Genomic DNA, 23,702 nt, shown 5'->3' with positions numbered 1-23,702 from the left:
CAATTCTGGTCTCCTTCCTATTGGAAAGATGTTGTGAAACTTGAAAGGGTTCAGAAAAGATTTACAAGGATGTTGCCAGGGTTGGAGGATTTGAGCTATAGGGAGAGGCTGAATAGGGTGGGGCTGTTTTCCGTGAAGCAACAGAGGCTGAGGGGTGACCTTATAGACGTTTACAAAATCATGAGGGGCATGGACAGGATAAATCGACAAAGTCTCTTCCCTGGGGTCAGGGAGTCCAGGACTAGAGGGCATAGGTTTAGGGTGAGAGGGGAAAGATATAAAAGAGACCTAATGGGCAACTCCTACATGCAGAGGGTGGTGCATGTATGGACTGAGCTGCCAGAGGAAGTGGTGGAGGCTGGTACAATTGCAACATTTAAAAGGCATCTGGATGGGTGTATGAATAGGAAGGGTTTGGAGGGATATGGGCCAGGTGCTGGCAGGTGTGATTGGACTGGGTTGGGTTAACTGTTCGGCATGGATGGGTTGGACCGAAGGGACTATTTCCGTGCTATACATCTCTATGACTTTATAACCATGCACGTTGTTTTACCTTCATGTGCTTATTTAATTCCAGATCAAAAGACTTAAAGTTCACTTTTCTATGCCCTCTTAAATAGCCAAATAAACCACTTAATTGTGTGACATACCTTCAGAGCAACCAGGAAAGTTTAAATCAGCCTTCACATCCACGCCCTTCAATGCAAATAAAGATTACACAAGTTGTTTATACAACTGAGCTTGCACACGATTTAAATAAAAACTAATTGTTGCTTACATCTTATTTGAAGGTTAGGGTTATTATAGAATATTATAAACACCAAAACTCAAATTTAAGTTATTTAACATTTTTGTGGAAGGATAAAACATTTGGAGTAAGATCTTGAAGAGTCATCAGTCCTGTTGTGCTGAGGTGTCCACCAGGGGTCACAATTACATCAACAAATAATATACAAGGAAAAAACACTTACACTTCTATTACCTTGGGCAGGTTCTTGGTTCATGTGTCTTTTTGTGGAGACACGTCCAAAAGTACCTTTGCACTGGGGCATGTCAAATTTTCTCTTGTGATGATGTACTTCTCATCTCATTGCAAATGCTTACATGAGTAAAATGCAAAATTGAGCAGGCAGTCAGGCAGGAAGTTCTGCCCCATGCTGACTGGACCCCAACCTCCAGGCTCCATATTTAAAAGGTACTCAGACAGCAGTCACTGTCTGCAGCAACACTCAACTACTGTGCACCTCCTCCACCTATCCTGGAAATGTCAGAGACCAAGCGAAAAAGCAATGCTGCTTTAGAGGTTGCCTCCTTTGAGGTTCTGCTGAAGGCTGTCCCAGACAAAAAGGTTAGTAACTGGAGGCCATACTGACTGTCAAAGGTAGCCTGGGGAAGGTCAGCACTCATAGAAGGCTGACTACATCCAGTGCTACCAGAGGACAAGTATTCCTCTGCACAACACCTAGGTAGGTAACACTATCCACTCAATGTTTCATTCCTCTTTGAATTTGTATTGAATGTTTGAGGGCTGTCCCACAGGAGATTAGGTGCATTATATCTCACCTGATGCCTCATATGCAATTGATGTTCATCACTTAACTACCTCCCAATTGATGTGCTCCAGGTACCACAATGCTACTGCCTTTCATCCATTCAATGGCCTTCATACGTCAAACCTGAAAGGAATCACAACACTCAGCAGCTCAGGCAGTATCAGCTCACTGAATTGTATTTGCAACCAGGGGAAAACACATATCTGAAGGTGTTTCGCTAAAAGTTTACAGGAGATGAAGACAGAACCACAGAAATTAGTTTCAGAATGAACACTTCACAAAGATCTCAAACACGTACAGATGAAAAGATTTATTGTCTTGTATCAACCATAGCTCTTTGGGGATTGGTGTCCTTATCTGTATTGATTGATGTATGAACTATGCTCATGTATCCCTGCTGATGGCTATTAATGCCTCTCCTCCTGCTGGAGTGAAAAATAAGCATGATCATGTCAAGACACCCTTTCTTAACTTTCCTGACTTTCTTTGGAGAGCAGGTCACTGAACTGACGGGAGAGATTGGATATCTACAAGTGGGAAAGCCTTCTATCTGTTCCTTTTTAAAGCGCATCAAGCACTAGCATTTTAATGAAATCTTAGGTTAGGGTGGTGGCTCATGATATTGGTATCATGATATCTGTTTAACAGTCTTCCACAGCTCATTTACTGACATTCCACTTAGTCTAATTCCCAACTTGAGTGAGAGAACATATAACTAATCTGCAGGGTTTGCCTTCCTCCTGAAATATGGTATTGTAGTGATTGGAACAAGGTTGGCCAGTTGGAGCTCATTGACTATGAGTTCCCTGATTGGGGTTGTTAACCAGGGCCAATCATGGAGCTCTGGCTGATGGATATAAACAGGTGTCTCTTCACTGTTTTGATCACACAGCATTGCCCTTTGATGTGAAGGGCACTGCCTGTCACTGGCCACTCGGGTGTTTCCTTTCTTCCTGGTGGTGGAAATTAAATAAAGATTTGTGCATTTTGTGTCTCTCACTGTGTCTCACACCCGCACACACACACTATGGGTGCTGGAGAAAAAAAATAAGCACTCCCGCAGTTAGGCGGTAGTATTGGAGTTAATTAAAAAGAAAAAAAGGGAAAAAAAAACAAAAAAAAACCCAAAAAAAGGTAAAAAAAGAAAAAAGAACAGAAGTGTCAGAGGTTTAAAAAAAGCAGGTGTCTCAGGGATTCTTTTCAGTCTAGCGACTGGCTGTGAGTTAGCTGGTCAGAGTTCATGTATTGTGCCCATGTAAATAAAGAGTTACTTGGTGGTGACCTCCACTTATTTCGGATATCCCTCTCCCTGATCTATCACAGTGTCCACTGTTCAGACGTCAGTTTAGCATCTCTAAGTCAAAATTCTTTGAGTAGCCAACACTCACCGTAGACATACTCACCATGGATCAGGGCAGAATTCTCCAGCATCCATATACTCTAGCTGCAACACATCAATTGCCTAGACAACTCAATTATATTTAATTAATTAATTTGCATGTAAAATATTTTGAAAGTGAATTTCTTAACTGTACTCATTGGCTGGAATAAGACATGCTGATTTAAACCAGTCAGCCAATCAAAAGAGATACAGATGAAATGCCACCAATAACTTAGCTGCTTTCCTGATACCTCACATTTCTGCTTTGACAGGTAAAAACAGTTAAAAATCACACAATACCAGGTAATACTCCAATAAGTTATTTGGAAGCACTAGCTTTTGGAGTGTCGTTCTTGTGTCAGGTGGAGCAGAATCATAGGGCACAGAGTTTAGAGCAAAAGATCATAGTGTCACACAACTGATGTGATATGTTGAACAACCTGGATTGCTGTTAAGTCTTTCACCTTTTAGAAAGGATTGCAGGTTTCAATTCATTAATATGTAAATCCCAGAACTTCCTTCAAGTCACATTCCTGAGATAACTTAAGGTTTTATAAAAAAAGTGACGTCTCAGCTCAGACAATGTAGTGTGAGGTTAGAGTCTGTATGTATTCCAATCTTGAGTCAGACTGGTTCTTTTTCCAAAGTAGGAATTATAAAATGTCACATGGGTTGACTGCTTACAGACTGTGTGCTTTTTGAATAAAATAGAATGTATCTGCAAATACAGTTCTGCAAATGCAAATTCATCCCATAAACTCAGGAATGTGTGTGTGCATGTGTGAGAGAGAGAGAGAAAGAGAGAGAGAGACAGAGTGTGTGTCCTTGTCTGGTGATTGTTGTGTGGTGTCCATTCATCTGTTATGGTAGCATGTACTTTGTCTTGCCAATGTACCATGCCTCAAGGCATCATTGCCTGCAGCATTTGAGATAGACAACATTGGCCGAGTCACATGAGTCTCTGCTGTGTACATGATGGATGGGGTCCCCACGTGTAATGGTTTTATTCATGTCGACACTCTGACATGACTTGCAGTGGTTGCCATGACAGGGTTGTACGGTGTTGTGGTCGATGTTGTCCTGAAGGCTGGGCAGTTTGCTGTGAACAATGGTCTGTTTCAGTTCTGGCGGTTATATAAAGGTGAGAAGTGGAGGTGTGGGGAAGGCCTTGGCGAGGTGCTCATCTTCATCGATAACGTGTTGCAGGCCATGAAGAACATGGCGTAGTTTCTCCGCTCCTGGGAAGTACTGGACAATGAAGGGTACCCTATCGATCGTATCCTGTGACTGTCTCCTGAGGAGGTCATTATGGATTCTCCCTGTGGCACGTCGGAACTGGCGATCGATGAATTAAGCATCGTATCCTGTTCTGATGAGGGTGTCCTTCAGCACCTTCAGGTGTCCATCACACTCCTCCTCATCTGAACAGACCCTGCGTAATTCATCAGATGAATGGGATTCCAAGAATTCTTCCAAGATGTCAACAGTGATCCCAATGAGACAACCAATGAACTAGAACAGTTGTCAGAGAGATCCATAATGGAGCAACCAAAGAAGGAGTTGATTTGGACCCCTCTGGAGGGCTGCTGCCTTTGGCTTGACGTGTATGCTCAAGCCATCAGGAAATATGTAAATGCAAGATTCATCAGCTCCAATCACAAAGCAAAATATAACCCAATCACAACACAACACCATCCATGCTCTCAAAGCCAATGGCAACATTGTCATCAAACCAGCAGGCAAAGGAGGGGTCATTGTCATTCCGAATAGAATGGACTACTGCATAGAAATGTACCAACAGCTGAACAACTAGGGACACTATAGGCAACTAACGACCAATTCGACCAAAGAATATATCCATGAATAAACAGATTTATCGAGACTTTTGATGCAGTTCTTTAGAGTTTGTTATGCACTCTCATCCCACATACTTCTCACGTAGCGGACTTCTACTGCTTTCCGAAGAGACACAAAGCCAACACACCAGGATGTCCCATTGTGTCAGGCGACAGGACCCTGTGTGAGAACCTTTCTGGCTAAGTCAAGAGTGTCTTGACGTCCATTGAAAAGGGGGGCCCCCAGCTTCTGTCATGACACTACATATTTCTTACAGAAGTTCAGCACCCACGGGTTAGCTGAACCAGGAACATTCCTCGTCACATTGGACATTTCAGCACTCCACACCAGCATTCCCCACGCTGATGGCATCACTTCAGAAGCCTCAGTACTCAACACCAACAACTGCCAATCTTCTGCAACTCATCTGCTTCATTCTCGACCACAATGTCTTCATCTTTGACAACCAATTCTTCATCCAGACACATGGAACAGCTATGGGGAGCAAATTTACACTCCAATATGCTAACATTTTCAGGCACAAGTTCGAACAAGACTTCGCCAAACAGGACCTCCAACCAGTACTACACACCAGATATATTGACGACATTTTCTTCCTTTGAACCCATGGCGAAGAATAACTGAAACAAATACACAGTGATATCAACAAGTTTCATCCCACCATCAGACTTACTATGGACTATTCTTTAGTAAAGGTAAAAAATGAGGTCTGCAGATGCTGGAGATCACAGTTGAAAATGTGTTGCTGGTTAAAGCACAGCAGGTCAGGCAGCATCCAAGGAATAGGAAATTCGACGTTTCGGGCATAAGCCCTTCATCAGGAATGAGGAGAGGGTGCCAGGCAGGCTAAGATAAAAGGTAGGGAGGAGGGACTTGGGGGAGGGGCGATGGAGATGTGATAGGTGGAAGGAGGTCAAGGTGAGGGTGATAGGCCGGATTGGGGTGGGGGCGGAGAGGTTAGGAAGAAGATTGCAGGTTAGGAGGGCGGTGCAGAGTTGAGGGAACCGACTGAGACAAGGTGGGGAGGAAGGGAAATGAGGAAACTGGAGAAATCTGAGTTCATCCCTTGTGGTTGGAGGGTTCCCAGGCGGAAGATGAGGCGCTCCTCCTCCAGCCGTCGTGTTGTTATGTTCTGCCGGTGGAGGAGTCCGAGGACCTGCATGTCCTCGGTGGAGTGGGAGGGTGAGTTAAAGTGTTGAGCCACGGGGTGGTTGGGTTGGTTGGTCCGGGCGTCCCTGAGGTGTTCTCTGAAGCGTTCCGCAAGTAAGCGGTCCGTCTCCCCAATGTAGAGGAGGCCACATCGGGTGCAGCGGATGCAACAGATGATGTGTGTGGAGGTACAGGTGAACTTGTGGCGGATATGGAAGGATCCCTTGGGGCCTTGGAGGGAAGTGAGGGGGGAGGTGTGGGCGCAAGTTTTACATTTCCTGCGGTTGCAGGGGAAGGTGCCGGGAGTGGAGGTTGGGTTGGTGGGGGGTGTGGATCTGACGAGGGAGTCACGAAGGGAGTGGTCTTTGCGGAATGCTGATAGGGGAGGGGAGGGAAATATATCCCTGGTGGTGGGGTCCATTTGGAGGTGGCAGAAATGACGGCGGATGATGCGTTGCATACGGAGGTTGGTGGGGTGGTAGGTGAGAACCAGTGGGGTTCTGTCTTGGTGGCAGTTGGAGGAGCGGGGCTCAAGGGAGGAGGAGCGGGAAGTGGAGGAGATGCGGTGGAGGGCATCGTCGATCACGTTTGCGGGGAATCTGCGGTCCTTGAAGAAGGAGGTCATCTGGGCTGTGCGGAGTTGGAACTGGTCCTCCTGGGAGCAGATGCAGCGGAGATGAAGGAATTGGGAATATGGAATGGCGTTTTTACAGGGGGCAGGGTGGGAGGAGGTGTAGTCCAGGTAGCTGTGGGAGTCAGTCGGTTTATAGTATCTGTCTCATTCTTGGACACAAGCATCTCCATCCAGGATGGGTACCTCAGTATCTCACTCTACCGCAAACCCACAGTAACCTCACAATACTGCATTTCTCAAGCTTCCACCCAAACCATATTAAAACAGTAAACCCCTACAGACAAGCCCTCAAAACCGGTTGAAGGGGTTCCCTGTCCCTGCTTTTTATCTCCCACCACTTTATCTTTCTCACACATTCACTTTCCATTTTCTCCATATCCCTGTGTTCTCCTCTCTCTTTTTCACACTTGTTTAGATGCTAGTATTGTCTCTGGGTCTTTCTCTTTCCTTTATACATCATCGTTTTTAACCCAGAGATGGTCCAATGTGATCAGAAATTGCACAGAAATTGATTTGATGGCTTCAAATTTGCAAACAATACATTAAGCAATTTCACTTCTTTCAAGGTTAATTTAATAAAGAGAGACACTATCTATGGTGAGATGAAAGAAAAATAACTGCAAGAGATTGGAGTCAGGTGATTTGAGGGAACAAGGGAAACCAGAAAATAATGATAAGAATATTTATCTTAGAATATTTTGAGCTTATTTCTGATTCCATGCTATGATAACATTGTTCTGAAAATAACTTCCCTGATTATATTTGAGGTTTAATGGAAGATTTCTTTGTGTTAGTATGGATAACAATTTATTTAGTTCAATAGAGAAGTTCTGAGTTGGACATATTTAATGTTCTTCAGTTTTCTCTGCAAAGTTCATCGAAATGGTTCATTTGCGTAAGCATCATTACACCCATGTTTTTGGCTGAATGTTTATTTGCTTTCTTCATCTAAGAAAGGTAAAGAAAACTGTATTAAAGCAGGTGAATTTTCTTTATCGTTATAATAGGCGGAAACCTCTTTCACACTTGGTTATTTTTAACCAGTTTGAGAAACTAATTTGATCAGATCTGTTGTTCCTTTTATATTTTGCCCAATTTTACTGTCTGCTGACAATGATGGAAGTAATAGAAGTCGCTATATGAAACAGGCTACTGATCTGATTGCCTTTATTCTATCCCCTAAAAGAATGCATTTCCATCATAATGAATGCACCCAAGAAAACAACAGCCAAATAATATAATTTAACAGTTTGGTAAATTTGATTATACAGAACTCAAGTATTACTTAAAAAAATGCATTTTGTCAATTTTTTTTATTTTATGCTCATCAGAATATTTCACAAGAATACCAATGAAGGGGATCACTGATATTTATTTTGAATGAGAGGAGAGTGTTGATTAATTGGCAAATGGACTCTGGTCAAGGCATTGCCATGGATAATGCAGACATTAATGATGACTGTCTGTTACTGTCAGGCTTTTTGAGATGTCAAACTGGGCAGGTTCACTCTGATTGGTCAGAAGATTCCCCTGAGTGCCCTCCATGTGTGCACATGTTCTTTCTGTATGCAAAGACCAGGACCCTGTAATTTTATATATATAGCTTCCGGCATGTAGAAGCAAACCATACTTACCGCTCAACTAACTATCCCAAATTGGTTATCAATGTAATTCTTCACACACTTTGGATTATTGAGCAAATGCTATCCTACTGCAGAATCATGCTGCATGTTGGACATGGTGTTATAGGTTTTGCAAGCTCAGTCTGGTTGGGTATGGTCAGTGCCTTGCTTGTTGCGAACAGCCAAAGGAGTATGCTGTTTAATATAATCTGCCAATCTTTGGGATCTATGCTTACATACTTGGCATCACAGCAGCAGTGAAATTCATATACCACATATACATGATAGACTGAGTGCTGTTTGGCTTGATGCAGCAACCTGGTCATGACAAATACCATTCACCTTACCACGGCAGGCAGCAACACAAAACAGCTAGCTTCAGCTTTTGCTTCAAACTTGTCAGAGCTTGTACCCTTTTAGGGTAATCTGAGGTAGACTGGAACACTTTACAGGACCAAGAGTGACAATCTTAGTCCATTTCATAAGATTGTGCAATATACAGCAAGAAACGATCTGATCAGAGTTACCATTATCCTGCAGGATGGCCTTGATGCTCCATATCTTATCATCAGTCAACAAATGGCTTGGGCCCTATTTATGTAGTTGCCAACAAAGCCAATTTTATACTGCCTGTATCTATGGGAATCCCAAAGCATATATTAGCCAGTAACAGTGGGTTGATGATTGACAGTGATAGAGAACTCTTCGACGATTTTACAACTGGGACATTGAGGAAAGGGAGTTCATTTGAATATTTAATCTTGAATCTAAGCACAACATGATACGCAATAAATTATGCCAGGAAATGTTTACACATAGCTGCACATTCAAGGATAACAACATATTGGGAAAATGCATGGACTAGGAAGGTAGGTGTCATTCCTTCAAAGGCTAGTTGAAGACAAACTTCTCATTGAATTCAAATCAGATTCTTGAGAGTTCCACACCTAATAGGGACTTCATGGCAACAGCATCCATTTAGGCATACATGGTGTTCCTGTCTGGAATATTGGCAGTAGGACCAGTTCCTTCTGAAGTGTCCATGGCGGTGGGAGCAATTTCTTCCTGGAAGGTCCGTGGCAGTGGGATCAGTTCCTTCCTGGAGTGTCGGTGATGGTGGGAGCTGTTCCTTTCTGTAGTGTCGGTGATGGTGGGAGCAGTTCCTTCCTGGAGTATCGGTGATGGTGGGAGCAGTTCCTTTCTGTAGTGTCGGTGATGGTGGGAGCAGTTCCCTCCTGTGGTTACGGTAGCAGTGGGAACAATTTTTTCCTGGGGTGTTGGTAGCCATTGGTGCTGTTCCTTCCTGGAGTGTCAGTGGTGGTGGGAGCAGTTCCTTCCTGGAGTGTCGATTGCAGTGGAAGCAGTTCCTTCCCGGAGTGCTGATCATGGTTGTTTCTCAGAGTATGGTCCGCTGGAGTGCCGGCAGCAACAGGAGCCGTTCCCTCCCAGAGTGTTGGCAACGGAGGGTTCCTTGCTGAAATTGCGGAGCCAGGAGCCATGTGGACTCATGGCGGGGATGACATCGGTGGAGGCAAATAGTGAAGAAAAATGTCGACTCTGTTCCAGTGGCAGCAAGATAACTCAAGGCCATGGCTGGGTCCAGGTACCTGCTGGGCGAAGGTGGTGGTGTTCCATGCGGAGACTCAGGGCACCTCAGTGATCACAGACTGAGGGACGGACGTTGTGGCTTTATTTTTCTAGTGACGAGGAATCATGGTGGTAGGGGAGTGATCTGGGTGTTTTCTTTTCTTTTGGCTGTTTCTTTTATTTCTGCTTCTGTTTTTAATCCTGCCTTTTGTATACTAAGATGGCGGCAGAGAATGGCGACTTTGTACACTTTTCTTGTATTCCTGTGCTTGAGTAATCTAAGTCTCACAGAGGAGTCTAAACTCCCCTTTCCCGTTTGATCTGGGACGAAGGCACACCAAACGTGAACACATGCAGAAAGGCAAAACTCCTCACTTGTAGATGGTACATGGTCAAAGAGATTTACTGCATCCTTTGGTGCAAATGTGTTTTAAACAAATACTATTTGTGGTGCAGTCATCTATTGAAGTAATAGAGCAGCATAAATGAATCAAAATGAAAACTGAAAGAAATTTGTACACTCCAGACCAAGCACTATAATAGGATATGGTGTAAATGATAATTTTGTTACCAAACTTCAATCTCATTTTCTATAGAAGCTCGTGGGACTGTGTTTCACTTTATCATGATCAGATTGGTAAAGTAAGTTATTGTTTTTATTAATAAGCATTAAAGTATGCAGCTTGTTCTTTTTGAGAGTTAGGTTCAAGGCTATTGAGTAATCAGTTATAAAGATTAGAAATCATTCCTTCTTGTGCTCTGAGATGGGCCTTTTATTGCATTAACTGCAATGGATCTTTTTATGATATTTACATTAATAATAGATCTCCGACTGCAATTTCATTTTAGTGTCTGTGTCTTTTGTCAATCATTGAGCTCAAACTTTGCACCTGCCCTTCTGCCTCACCGGAATGTGCCTCACCTGCATCTGAACAATCTCCTCTTTGAAGATTTCCCTTTGCTCAGTTCCAGTTTTCCTTGCTAATATTTGGTTCCAGTCCACATTTACTCAGTTGGATGGCTGATTTGCTGTCTAGAGCGACGTCAGCATTCTGAGCTCAATTCCCGTATCACTGAGGTCACCATGAAGGTCCCACCTTCTGAGCCCTGCCCTTGCCTGAGGTTTGTTGACCTCAGATTAACACCTCCCCCCCCCCCCCCAAACCCCTACTTGTCTCCATCTACTGAGAGGACAATCTCAAATCCTCTGAGATTATGGTGGCTTTCAACTTTTCTAATCGATCTGTGCTATAAGCCTTTTGTCACTCCTTACCACTTACATATTTTTAAACATATTATTTTCATTTTCTCTAACTATTCTACTGCTGCTCATTGTTCCTTAATACCTGCAACTGCAACATGCTGCACTTAACCCACATCATTCCCTGGAAGTAAACCCAGCACTGCTTCTCCCCTTATTGGGATGAAAATACACAACATTTTTTTCTCTTGTATCTATTTCAAGAATACTTCCACCCTGTTTGTCCAGCTATAATAAGACAATTGAAGTTCCCCATTAAATTGCCTACAAATCTGTTCCTATTTTTGTTCTGCTATTTATTGTTCTATCCACCAATTATATCATAGTTCCTCTACTGTTCCTCACAAATGACTATTTAAGGTAATCTGCTTGAAAACTTCCAATTTGCTCCTGCAACTTTGACTATGGGACCTCAACTTTGTTCCTTACTGTGTCAATAGTTCACACCTTAACTATTGTCTGGATTTTCACTGATTTGGGATGAGTTTAAAAAGTTGTGCATGAAGTGTTATGGAGAGGGTATAGGAAATGAGGGGCATGGTGAGGTTTGGAGAACGTGTGTGGGTCACTGGGCAGGGGATAAGGGATGTTTAACACCCCAATATTCACACTTTGAATTTGGCAGCAAAAGACTCAGGGAGATTTACAAGATTTTTATTGTAAATTTATACTTTAGTGTCTACATCATTTTCCACCTTTCCACTCTGAACCTTTTCCATGTCCAGAAGTGAAACCTTATTGAGGAAGAACTGAGTTCTTTTGGTTTGAAATAAACCTAATCACCAAGTCATCCGATATCAAAATAAAGCACTCCCTCTCTTGGGGCGCCATGGTGGTTTGGTGGTTTACACTGCTGCCTTACAGAGCCAGGGACTCAGGGCAACTAACTTTGTGGAGTTTACACATTCTGCTGGTGTGTGTGTGGGTTTCCTGTGTGCAGGTTAGATGGATTGGTCATGCTAAAAATTGCCCATCGTGTCCAGGGATGTGCAGGCTAGATGGATTTGCCATGGGAAATATAGGGTTACAGGAATGGGGTGTGTCTGGTAGGATGCTCTTTGGAGGGTCAGTGTGGACTTGATGGGCTGAATGGCCTGTTTTCACATGATAGGGATTCTATGATACGAGCGCAGTGTGACAGTAACTGAAAAAAATAAAGTTCAAAGGGGTGAAACAGTGGCGTGGGGTGTGCTAAATCAAAGGGAGATATTGCATCCTCACTTCTTCCTTATCTTGGACATTTAGCCAGTATTTACAGTTTACTGCTAACTTACCTGTATCTCCCTTTACCGTGGTCATCCTCCGGGGATCTGACTCTGCTGGCTGGTAAACTACCAGTGAACCTATCTTGGCCAAATGTTCCCCACATGAGTTCACTTTCTCACGTTCTTCATAATCAGTCCATGTATCTCTATGTGTTTTCTGAGCTCTTAAGCCCTACCCTTCTGGTTTCAAATTGGAAACGTCATCGGGATGTCTTCTTTATCATCAATAACTTCTCCCATGTTCTCAGAGTTTGAAAATTCCTATCTCATTCCCACTAATCATGAAGAATATAAGGAAAACCATTATAGTTTGATTCCCAGGTTGTATTGTTTGTGTATTTGCATCACACCCTATAACTATTCCTGCCCTTTCCATACCCCGTATCCTTCTCTCTTACAGTGAACACAATTACCAGATATGAAATCTCTCCCAGACCATCTGACGTGACATCTCGTTATTTTCTCTGATATCTGAGCTCTACTGATAGCTTTTCTGTAAAAAATCTAGAAGCTGAGGATAAACAAGTTGATGGTTGTACCTTTGAATGCTGGAAGATTGTCATGCTGTATGAAGATAATTATGGGTTTCAATCATATACGACTTGGTATGGGTGAAACATCTCCAATCAACTGTGAGGATTTTTTTGCATCAATTGCCAGACCTGTTTGTAACTTACAGTTTGGCTGTTCAGCTCATATTTTGAGGAGCATTTTGAATAAGCATTACATGCTTTATTTTGCACAAGCAATTGCTGAACAGACTTTCTCCAGTAGTGTGCATTATTATAATATTTAAGTTCTCACATGTCCTGAGATCTGTCATTTGTAAATTCACCATCGTTATGCATTAAGAATTTTGCTGGTGGCCCAGTGTCTGTGCCAACCCACTTTTCTCTGACTTTCTTCATTATAGTCTACCTGTCCTTATTGTTTATCACTGTGGATATGCTAAACCTGACAGCCACACCTACAAAGTGCAGTAAATAGATATTCCAATCCTTGTCCCATATCTTCAAATGCGCACAACTACAGGTCATTCTGCTATAATGCATGTTTCACTAATGCGAATTCGCTTAATGCAATTGATGAATTGGGGACACTTTCTAAAGTGCAAACTTTTAAAATGGTGTGTTGACTGTAATGCGATTACATCACCAACACTTCAAGCACTGTTTCTAAAGTGCAGTTTTACTATAATGCCAGGTTGCAAGAACGCAACCATCACATTATAGAAGAATTACCTGTACAGACAGTCGCTGGATTGGGAACGGGTTCTGTTATTGAGTCCATTCACAACTCAATTTGTACACAGAACACAATGCAGGATAATATAAGTCATCATTCGTAAGTACAAACAAACAATCAGATGTCAGAACTTCAAAATTAATATAAATACACTCCTATACAAGTATGAGCATTCGTAAGTTAGAGACCATTTTATTTCACGAAATTCCTGAGCACTCACAACTAGGCCCGGTGGTGTCTTACAATATTTACACATGTATCAGATACAGTGTGATCTTATTCTTCACTCGCACCTTTAACAGTAGTTTATCTTTTGTGAACAGGGATGAGCAAATAGTTTATGTAATTTCTATTTAATCCTCTTCTAACCAGTGAGACTTCTATCTCCAGCGATCACCAACACAAATTGGACTTCTTGTCGAGAAACTCTAGATTTCCTCACCGGGATTGAATAATGTTCAGATCACCTGAATTATACTTTTATTGCCTTATCGAGTACAAATTATCATCCTCTGTGTCTGAATGGCATCTTCGCTTTTCTCATCAAAGCCTTACTCAGTAATAATGGAGTGTTGCTGTAATAACTCAGGGAACACAATGGATACTGTCAGATCAGGCTCTGCCCAGATACCAGGTACACCACCATGACGGTCCATATCCACTCATCTCCTGACCGTGTAGAGACTGCATTGAACTTTACCTTCAACTGTCCTTGCATCCCCACAATGTACCTTAAAGGTACCCACCTTGCTCCTCTACTTGCCCCTGTGCAGACCACAGTGGTGGTCACTGCCATTAAACAGCACTCCTGGAGCCTACCGAACCCTTTGACTTTATTCTGCATTTAACCAATTCACTTTGAGCTTCCCTCTGGCACAGTATCTGTCCCTACCTCTGCACTTTCTCCAGGATAACTAGGAACAGACAATAAATGCTGACCCAGTCAGTGACATCCTTATCCAAGAGTGAATTTAAAAAAAAGACTGTTTTACCCGCTGCCTTTACTTCCCAATCCCTTTCGGTAGTGATCCCCAATCTGTGCTGACAGACGCTCTGGCACCCTCCTCATGGATCGATTGACAGACCTCCTGGACCTCTGACCAACTTCAAGGTGCAAACCCTAAACATGACCAGCATGGCCTTTGGCCAGTGTCTTTGCAGCTCCCTGACTGACATGTGATTCCCCTGACTGTTTGTGCCACTGGCACTGTAAGAGTAACTGCTGCCCACCTCACAGATTGTACTGGAGCAGATTGCCTGATTGTGAGTATTGCAAGTTGATGACTGACTGTGACCATGCCCCTGGTTGTGTGCTGACTTTACCCATGCCTGGCAGTACCTGAACCCCCTGATTGGCAGCATCCCTTCACTGAATGAGGGAATAACAACCCCCCCCCACCAATCCCCCCCCCCCCCCCCCCCCCATCAGTTTCAACATGGTCATTTGCTTTTGCTTGAATGCTCGGGCAGTGCATTTGCCACATGGACAGATGGCACATTCTGGAAGGGTTATTAGATGTCCTGATGTGCCATGCGTGTTCCCCCTCACAGACAAAATCCTACTGAGAAAGATGAAAAGCAACTTGTCAGTGTGTCTACGCTAAACAACTTGTCAGTACTACAATACTGCTCTCCTTTAGGCTCTGTCCGATGCACTAATGAACTAACGGGCATGGCACAGCAAGGGAACACGAGGCATGGGTGCTGCAATCTTGTAGGTAGGCACTTAGTGAGTAATCACTAAGAGAGCAAGTGGGTAGATTGGAGATGCAGGTCTGGTCCAGAGTGAGCTGGGAGTCCATCCTGTCTGCAAAATATCTTTGCAGCAGCCTTTTAGTAATAGGTTCTAATCTGCCCTGCAATACATGTCAGTGTGTCAAAGGTGCCAGGGTCACCATGAGAAGCTGGAAGATGCCAGAGTCGGATGTCCATGTGTGAATGGTGTGTGTGTGTGTGTGTGTGCGCGCGCCTTGATCATGCCCCGGGCTGCAGTATGCTCAAATGCAACATTGAGGCTGCTCAAATAAAGCAATGGGCTGAATTTGCCTGGTACCTGGTTCGATTTTCCTTATGGATTATTTTTCAACGCCTCACCTGTTTAGTACATTTGGTAAAATAGGAAGCTGATGATTAATGAGGCAAGTAGGACCATTAACAAACCATTTAACAAGCAATAATTCCCCTTATTGGCAACTTCTCACTACCTTGTGAGAAAACCACGTCACTTGTAAAAAATATTAAAGATGGAGTAAGATGGCTCCAACATCAAATGGGCCTCACTGCACCTCCCCATCTGATTCTGCCACAAATCCTGAGCAATCAGACCCTTACCACCCATGGAATGTTTATGGTACAGAAGAAGGTCATTCAACACATCGGCTACATGTTTACCAAGAAAAAGAAAAAAGCGTTATCCAGTCTAGCTCAGCGACTCCTGCAGGCATATATATGAGCAGTTTCAGTGTGAGCCGAGTTGCATTCTGCTCTTCTTTCTTCATCTTTCATTTTGCTGGACCCGTCTACAAATATAACCTAAATGTTTATGTATGTTCCTCACATCATCATTCCTTATGGATGGATTGATTCTACACCTCACAGTGATGACTTTCAGCTTGTTACATCAAACCCCACATTAAACTCAGAGTTTTGTTGGACTTGTACAAGCTTTTGTTTTGAGTCCAATTACAGGGAGTCCATACTTACACAATATCTATTCGTTCATGTGAGACTTTAACCATCCTATCAATAAAAGACAGTCTGGATGTAACTTAGGAAACCATTATGAGGTTAGACAGTGACTTTATGGGATGAACATTGATCCACTTTCTGGCTCAGCTCAGAGTGCAGTCTGTTTCTCATCATCATTCTCCCCCAGTCACTTCTGTGATTTTCTGCTTCTAACTGGAAAGCCAGCTCTAGTCAAACTGAAGCTGCAGTTTGAGTAGAAAGTTGGTGTTTACTAATGATGTGGAGATGCCGGTGTTGGACTAGTGTGGACAAAGTTAAAAATCATACAACACAAGGTTATAGTCCAACAGGTTTATTTGGAAGCACCAGCTGTCGGTGTGCCACTCCTTCATCAGGTGGTTGTGGACTCCTGAAGAAGGGTTACACCTGAAACGTCGACTCCTGCACCGCCTGATGCTGCGTGATTTGCTGTGTTCTTCCAGCCTCCTGCTGTCTCCTCCAATAATGACAATGGAAGATATTTGATAAGGATTTAATGACATGAAAGGATGTGAATGTGCTCTTTGAACTTTGAAAGGCTGTAATTTCTCTCTGTGATGTAATCACTGCAACAGTGGCCCTTTCATTCTAAGTTGAAAATCACACAACACCAGTTATGTAACCTGGTTTTGTGTGATTTTTAACTTTGCTCACCTTGCCCAACATCGGCTCCTCGAAATCTTTCTTTCAAGTAAGGGTAGGTTTTAAATTGAATCAATTATATGATGAATTAGTGTACTAGACTGACTACAATTAAATAAAATACCATCTGGCAGACATCCCATTCAGAAAATAACAGGCTAAACACACTTTGATTATTTAAGTAAAGTAAAACTTAAATGCAGGATTCCCTAAAATGATTTGGATATACCGGTGTTGGACTTGGGTGTACAAGGTTAAAAATCACACAACACCAGGTTATAGTCCAACAGGTTTAATTGGAAGCACACTAGCTTTCGGAGCGATGCTCTTTCATCAGGTGATGATGGCACCTGATGTAGGAGCGTCGCTTCGAAAGCTTGTGTGCTTCCAATTAAACCTGTTGGACTATAACCTGGTGTTGTGTGATTTTTAACTCCCTAAAATGAATTCGCGTTCTTTAGAACAATAGGGTCCGGACATTGAGATCAGAGAACTGACACTGAGCGGTCTGTCTATCTTACCCCCAGCAATTACTATTTGATGGCACTAAAGATTTCTAATAGATGTTTGTTCAACAGAGATTAAATGATCCATAGTGAAGCAAGGCCCCAAAACACAAAGGCGACTTGCCTCAGTTTCTCATGGATCATCTGGGTTCATAGGATTAATACTGAATTTTCATTGGTTGAGATGGTCAGGACTGGGTAGGTGCAGTTTGTTCTTCCTCTCAGTGTTTAACTGTCGCTGAACAGGATGGTGTCTATTTGCATTCAATCTTTTTTTTCAAGAAGGCAGGCAATGGTAAATGCCCCCAAATTCTTTGTAAAGTTCTACTACCAACTTTCAAAATGATCATACTATTTTAATTGGTGTTGGTAAGGCAACTCTTACATAGTCTTTGTCAATGCCCTTGCCTCCTTTGAGAATATTTACTCAAAGAAGTTGCCTTATCTTGTGTAAAGTTTACCATTTTGGATTAGCTTTCAAGCAACTCTCTGGTTAATACCTCTCCAAGCAAAGTCACAAGCTCAGAGACTGCAACAACTTACCGTATCATATATTGGTGTGGTGTCACTGACCCTCTCTGGCTTTCCTTATGGCATTCCATTCACCCAGATGGCTAGCTTTAAATTTCTCCTTAATTTGACAATTTCCAAATTTAATCTGCTTCTCACTGGGTTGCCTGATTCACAATTGATTTCTCCCTCACAATTTGTGTCTGACTCTGAAAATATTTCACTATTCCTTTTGGGATCGTGTGACTTACTGACTGTGTCTCTTTATTAAGAGTCTCTCTCACTCTCTTTTACTGCCTCTCATTTCTTTTTTGTGCTCTGAATTTTAACTGTTAGCTCCACTCAGCCTTTTACGCCTTTGTCTTTTTGTGTATTGAGGCTAAGTAACCAAACAGCTTGTTCATTTAAAGCCAGCTATTCCTTCAACACACATGTCTGCTTACTGTATAATATAAAGGGATCGACATGTTCTGCTGGCAACCATTCCCCTCCCATACAATTTCTTTCTTTGTATTTCCTGTTCCATTTTACTATATTGTGATGTCATCAGCCAGAAGCCTGGGCTAGATTTTACGTTGCTGGGGGAGGGGATAGGTACAGGTGGTATGCTTGAAATTGAGAGGTAATTGCAAGGATTTGTCAGTACCTTTTTAACCAAGCCACTGCCATCTCGTTTGGATCTGAGGGCTGCTTTTAACTGGGGTGACTGAACATCATAACAACCTGAATCTGTTAATTTCATTCATTTAAAGGGATAACGTGAAATTATCATCTAATAGATTCTGGAGCTTGGGGCAGACTGATTGGAGTTTCCGTGCTTTAGAAATGCCTTCCTGCATGTCATGAAGGGCAAGATTGTTCCTGACAGATTGCCAGTGAAACCAAGGAGGCATGGCCTGAGATAGCAGAGGAAGTCAGTGACAGGAGTGTGGTGCCACATGCCTGGACCCAACAGCGAAAGCAGCTTTGTGTGCTCAGCAAAGCAGGAATCCAGTAAAGAGGTGGCACATTTACAAACCTGATGTGGGTATCACCTCAACCTCCTCACTTCAGTTTGTTAAAACCACTCCAGCACTTCACTCCACACACCAATACCTTTCAGTTGCACTCATTTATCTCCATGCACTCACTTCTTTATGTCTCCATTTGTTCATCTACCACTGACACTCAGTCACATTTGAACATAATTGACGATAATAACATATAATCACACCTGCCATGCTCTCACTGCCTGAACAGAGTGCTCTCCAGTCACTTGGCACCAATAGTGGGGGTCATTAGGACAGTCTACACCTGAACCATGCTGGATCCAGTGTTTTTGAAAACTGCACAACTAGGGAAGTAGAGAGGGTTTTAAACTAAATAATGGGGGCAAGAGATCAAATGCAGAAAGTTGTGATATAATCAAAGATTAGAGGTAAGACAGGACAACAGTAATATGATAAATCAGAGTCAGAGAATGGCAGAAATAGGCAGACACAAGAAACCTAAGAATACTCCAACAATCAAGACTATGTATTATAAAGTTAACAAAATTAAAGTCTTTGTATCTGAATCGGCATAGCATTCATAACAAGGTAAACAACTGCACTGCTGCCTCACTGTGCCAGGGACCCAGGTTCGATTCCAACCTCAGGCAACTGTCTGTGTGGAGTTTGCACATTCTCCCCGTGTCTACTTGGGTTTCCTCTGGGTGCCCCAGTTTCCTCCCACAGTCCAAAGATGTGAAAGTGAGGTGAATTGGCCCTGCTAAATTGCCCACTGTATTCAGGGATGTGCAGGTTAAGTGCATTTGTCAGGGGAAATGTGAATAAGGTAGGGGAATGGTTCTGAGTGGGTTACCCTTTGGAGGGTTTGTGTGGACTTGTTGGGCCAAATGGCTTGCAGCTGATGGGTTTTTTAGATTAGATTAGATTACTTACAGTGTGGAAACAGGCCCTTCGGCCCAACAAGTCCACACCGACCCTCTGAAGAGCAACCCAGCCAGACCCATTCCCCTACACCTAACACTATGGTCAATTTAGCATGTCCAATTCACCTAACCTGCACACCTTTGGACTATGGGAGGAAACCCACGCAGACACAGGGAGAATGTGCAAACTTTGGTTCAATGGCCTTCTTCTGCATCATAAATTTTCCATGGGTGAAAGTTTATAAGGCTCTGATCGATGTGGGCTACAGCAGGATTTATAGCAGAATCTGTTGAAGCATGACTACCTGACTTTATATAGCCCATGTTATTGAAAGCTGGTGATTATAGAAAATCAGGATACGGTGAATGGAGAGTGTGGAGCAGAGATGTCAGAGCAGAATGCAAGAGCCTTAGCTTGACTGTGAACAACAGGGGACAGAAAATTACCCAGAGAAAATTCACCTTGATGAACCCGATAAACCTGGGAGCCTTCACTCATCCTCACTACTCACTCATCCACCTTCACTGAATCACCACCACAACCTCATCCACCCACCTTCACACCCTTACCCTCTCACTCAGCCTAACTCATCTTCACTCACACAAGGAGGGCAGTGATAGAGAGACCCAGAGACAGTCCTGAACAGTGGCCGAGTGATTGACAGTCAGATGGTCCTGAGGAGTGAGAACTCGGAGATGGAGGGAAGCAAAAAGGGAGTTAGGAAAGCAGGGAGAGTTGGTGGTGGGGTGGGGGAGAGGGGGCCAAGAGCTGGGGATGGTGAATGGACTGAGACCAGGCGGGAACAGGGAGAGTGCTGGGAGGAGCAGGGTGACATGCCAAGGCAAGTGAAGACACTTGGCTGTGGGGTCTATAACAATTGGCCACAGTCTCAGAATAGGGATAAGCTATTTAGACTGAGATGAGAAAGAACCTTTTAACTCAAGGGGTGGGGAATATTTGGAATTCCCTACTCAAAACAGCCAGGCTCAAGCTAGAGATTGATAGATTTCTAATTACTAATAGCATGATGGACTATGGAGACAGTGCAGGAATATGGCACTGAGGAGGATGATGGATCTGGAATAATGAATCAGACTCAAGGGACCGAATAGGCTACTTTATTCGTGTCTGGGGCGGTGTTGGCCACAGGTTGAGGGGAACGGGAAGAGAACTTAGGGAGTGGTGAGAACCAGGAGGCATGGCATAAAAACTGGGGGGTTTGGGTGACAGCCAGAAGGGTGGCCAGACCAGAGAGAAGGCTGACACTGCTGGAGATGGAAAGAGAATGTGAGCCTTCAGGTTGGAGTGGAGCTTCAAGCTGATAGGCTGAGAATAAATCAAAGAGGAGAGGGAGACAGAAAAAAAAACTCTCAGCTGAGCAAGGGGAATGCTGGGTAATATTAACAGTTTGACATTTGACACTTATTTGATCATAGTTATGGGCGCATACATATATGTATAGAGAGAGAACATTCTGTCGAGAACACTTTGCAAAATAGAGGCCACAGCAGAAAATAAAGTTGCTTTTGCAACCTACACAAGCTGCTTGACTGGAATCATGAAGTCTCTAATACACTCAGAGGGAGAAAGAAAAGAGAAAAAAAATTCTGAGAGTAGAAAAGGAATGCTAAAGAACATTTTGAATAGGAAAGAGAGAAGAAAGAATGGGAATTTAATTTGAGAAGCTTCAACCAAGAGGAAAGGGGTTCCCTTGAATCCAATAGAAGTTCCAGGCACAAGTGCAGGGCTGTCGAAATTTAACAGACGGTCCGACAAGTTAGAGAAAGGGACATAGAGGCACTTCCTTCGTTTCATTTGAAAACGTTGTAAAATAAGTGAAGTGGCCCACAGAAAGCTGGCTGCTGTTCATGCAAAGTCCATTTACTGCCAAAACTCACGAAGTTTAGGCCATGTTTCCCAAAAAGCCACTTTCAATACTTATAAGTTGTATCCTGAAGCTTTTAAGTAGAAATATTGAAAGCTCCAGTTGTTGCCCAAACAAATGGACAAGGAGTTTGAGAGGGTAAGACAATATTTCTTTGAATATTGGACATGGATTATAACATGAGGCATCAGGGAAGTAATTCTGTTTAAAGATTTTAAAAATTCAGTCCTTACCTCTGCAAGGATACACATAGAGAATGGAAAGCTTTCAAAATCTGAATAGGTAGCTGAGGTGACTCATGATTCCAGGCTTGTCCACAAGCTGTAATCTTAGGGGGACCTGTTTTTCCTTCAAAACCTCTCACACATTCGAGAGAGGTTGAAGGTCAGGGGGTCACCTGGGAATGCAGAGGGCTACCTCCTCAGGTCAAAAGGCTGAGCATTGGGGTGATGCTCAGAAGTCAAATATTCCCATTGAAACCACTCAGGGTACCTTCACACTGATTCTTGGAAGCAGAAAGGGAAATCAGCGGCAATGGTCTCAATGAAACCTGTCCTCTCAAGACCTACTAACGTAGGGATTATAGCTCAAGATAATAAAGGGAAGGCATCCTTGAATTTCACCAAAGTGAGTCAGATTACTGGAAAATATCAAGTTTGTCATAGAGCTGGACAGCATGGAAAGAGATACTTCAGTCCAACTCATCAGTGCCAACCAGTTTTCCTAAGTTAATCTGGTCCTATTTACCAGCATTTGTCTCATATCCCTCTAAACCTTTCCTATTCATGTGTCCATCCACATGCCTTTTTCCTGTTGTAATTGTACCAGCCTCCGTCGGCAGCTCATTTCATATACACACCACCCACTTGTGTGAAAAAAGTTGCTTTTCAAGTCCCTTTTAAATCATTCCCCTCACTGATTAAACCTATGCCCCCTAGTTTCGGACTCCCCTACCTTGGGGGAAAGACTTTGATTATTCATCCTAACCATGCCCCTCACAATGTTATAAACTTCTATAAGGTCACCCCTCAGCTTCCAATGCTCCAGAAAAAACAGTCCCAGCCTATTCAGCCTCTCCCTATAACTCAAACCCTTCAACTTTGGCAACATCCTTGTAAATTTTTTTGGCACCCTTTCAAGTTTTACAATATCTTTCCTATAGCAGGGAAACGAGAATCATGTATTTCAAAGGAAAAAGTATTCCTTTACTCATCCAACCAATGTGAATATTGAGTCACAATTAACTAAAATGGATGGCTTTGAGGTATGTAGGGAAGAGGTGTAGGAAATTCTGGAAAGGGTGAAAATAGATAAGCCCCCTGGGCCTGATAGCATTTATCCTAGGATTCTCTGGGAAGCAAGGGAGGAGATTGCAGAGCCATTGGCCTTGATTTTTATGTCCTCGTTGTCTATAGGAATAGTGCCAGAAGACTGGAGGATAGCAAATGTGGTTCCCTTGTTCAAGAAGGGGAGTAGGGATAATCGTAGTAACTATAGGCCGGTGATTCTCACTTCTGTTGTGGGCAAAGTCTTAGAGAGAATTGTAAAGGATAGGATTTATGAACATCTGGATAGGAATAATGTGATCAAAGATAGTCAGCATGGTTTTGTGAAGGGTAGGTCATGCCTCACAAACCTTATTGAATTCTTTGAGAAGGTGACTAAGGAGGTGGATGAAGGTAAAGCAGTAGATGTGGTGTATATGGATTTTAGTAAGGCATTTGATAAGGTTCCCCATGGTAGGCTACTGCAAAAAATATGGAGGTATGGCATTGAGGGTGCATTGGAGGTTTGGATTAGGAACTCGTTGGCTGGAAGAAGACAGAGGGTAGTAGTTGATGGTAAAGGTTCATCTTGGAGTGCAGTTACTAGCGGTATTCCGCAAGGATCTGTTTTGGGACCATTGTTGTTTGTCATTTTTATAAATGACCTGGAGGAGGGGCTAGAAGGTTGGGTGAGCAACTT

This window comes from Hemiscyllium ocellatum, chromosome 19 (assembly GCF_020745735.1).
Source record: "Hemiscyllium ocellatum isolate sHemOce1 chromosome 19, sHemOce1.pat.X.cur, whole genome shotgun sequence".
In the NCBI taxonomy this organism is placed as follows: Eukaryota; Metazoa; Chordata; class Chondrichthyes; order Orectolobiformes; family Hemiscylliidae; genus Hemiscyllium; species Hemiscyllium ocellatum.
The sequence above is the reverse complement of the archived record's forward strand: the minus strand, read 5'-3'. Positions refer to the sequence as shown.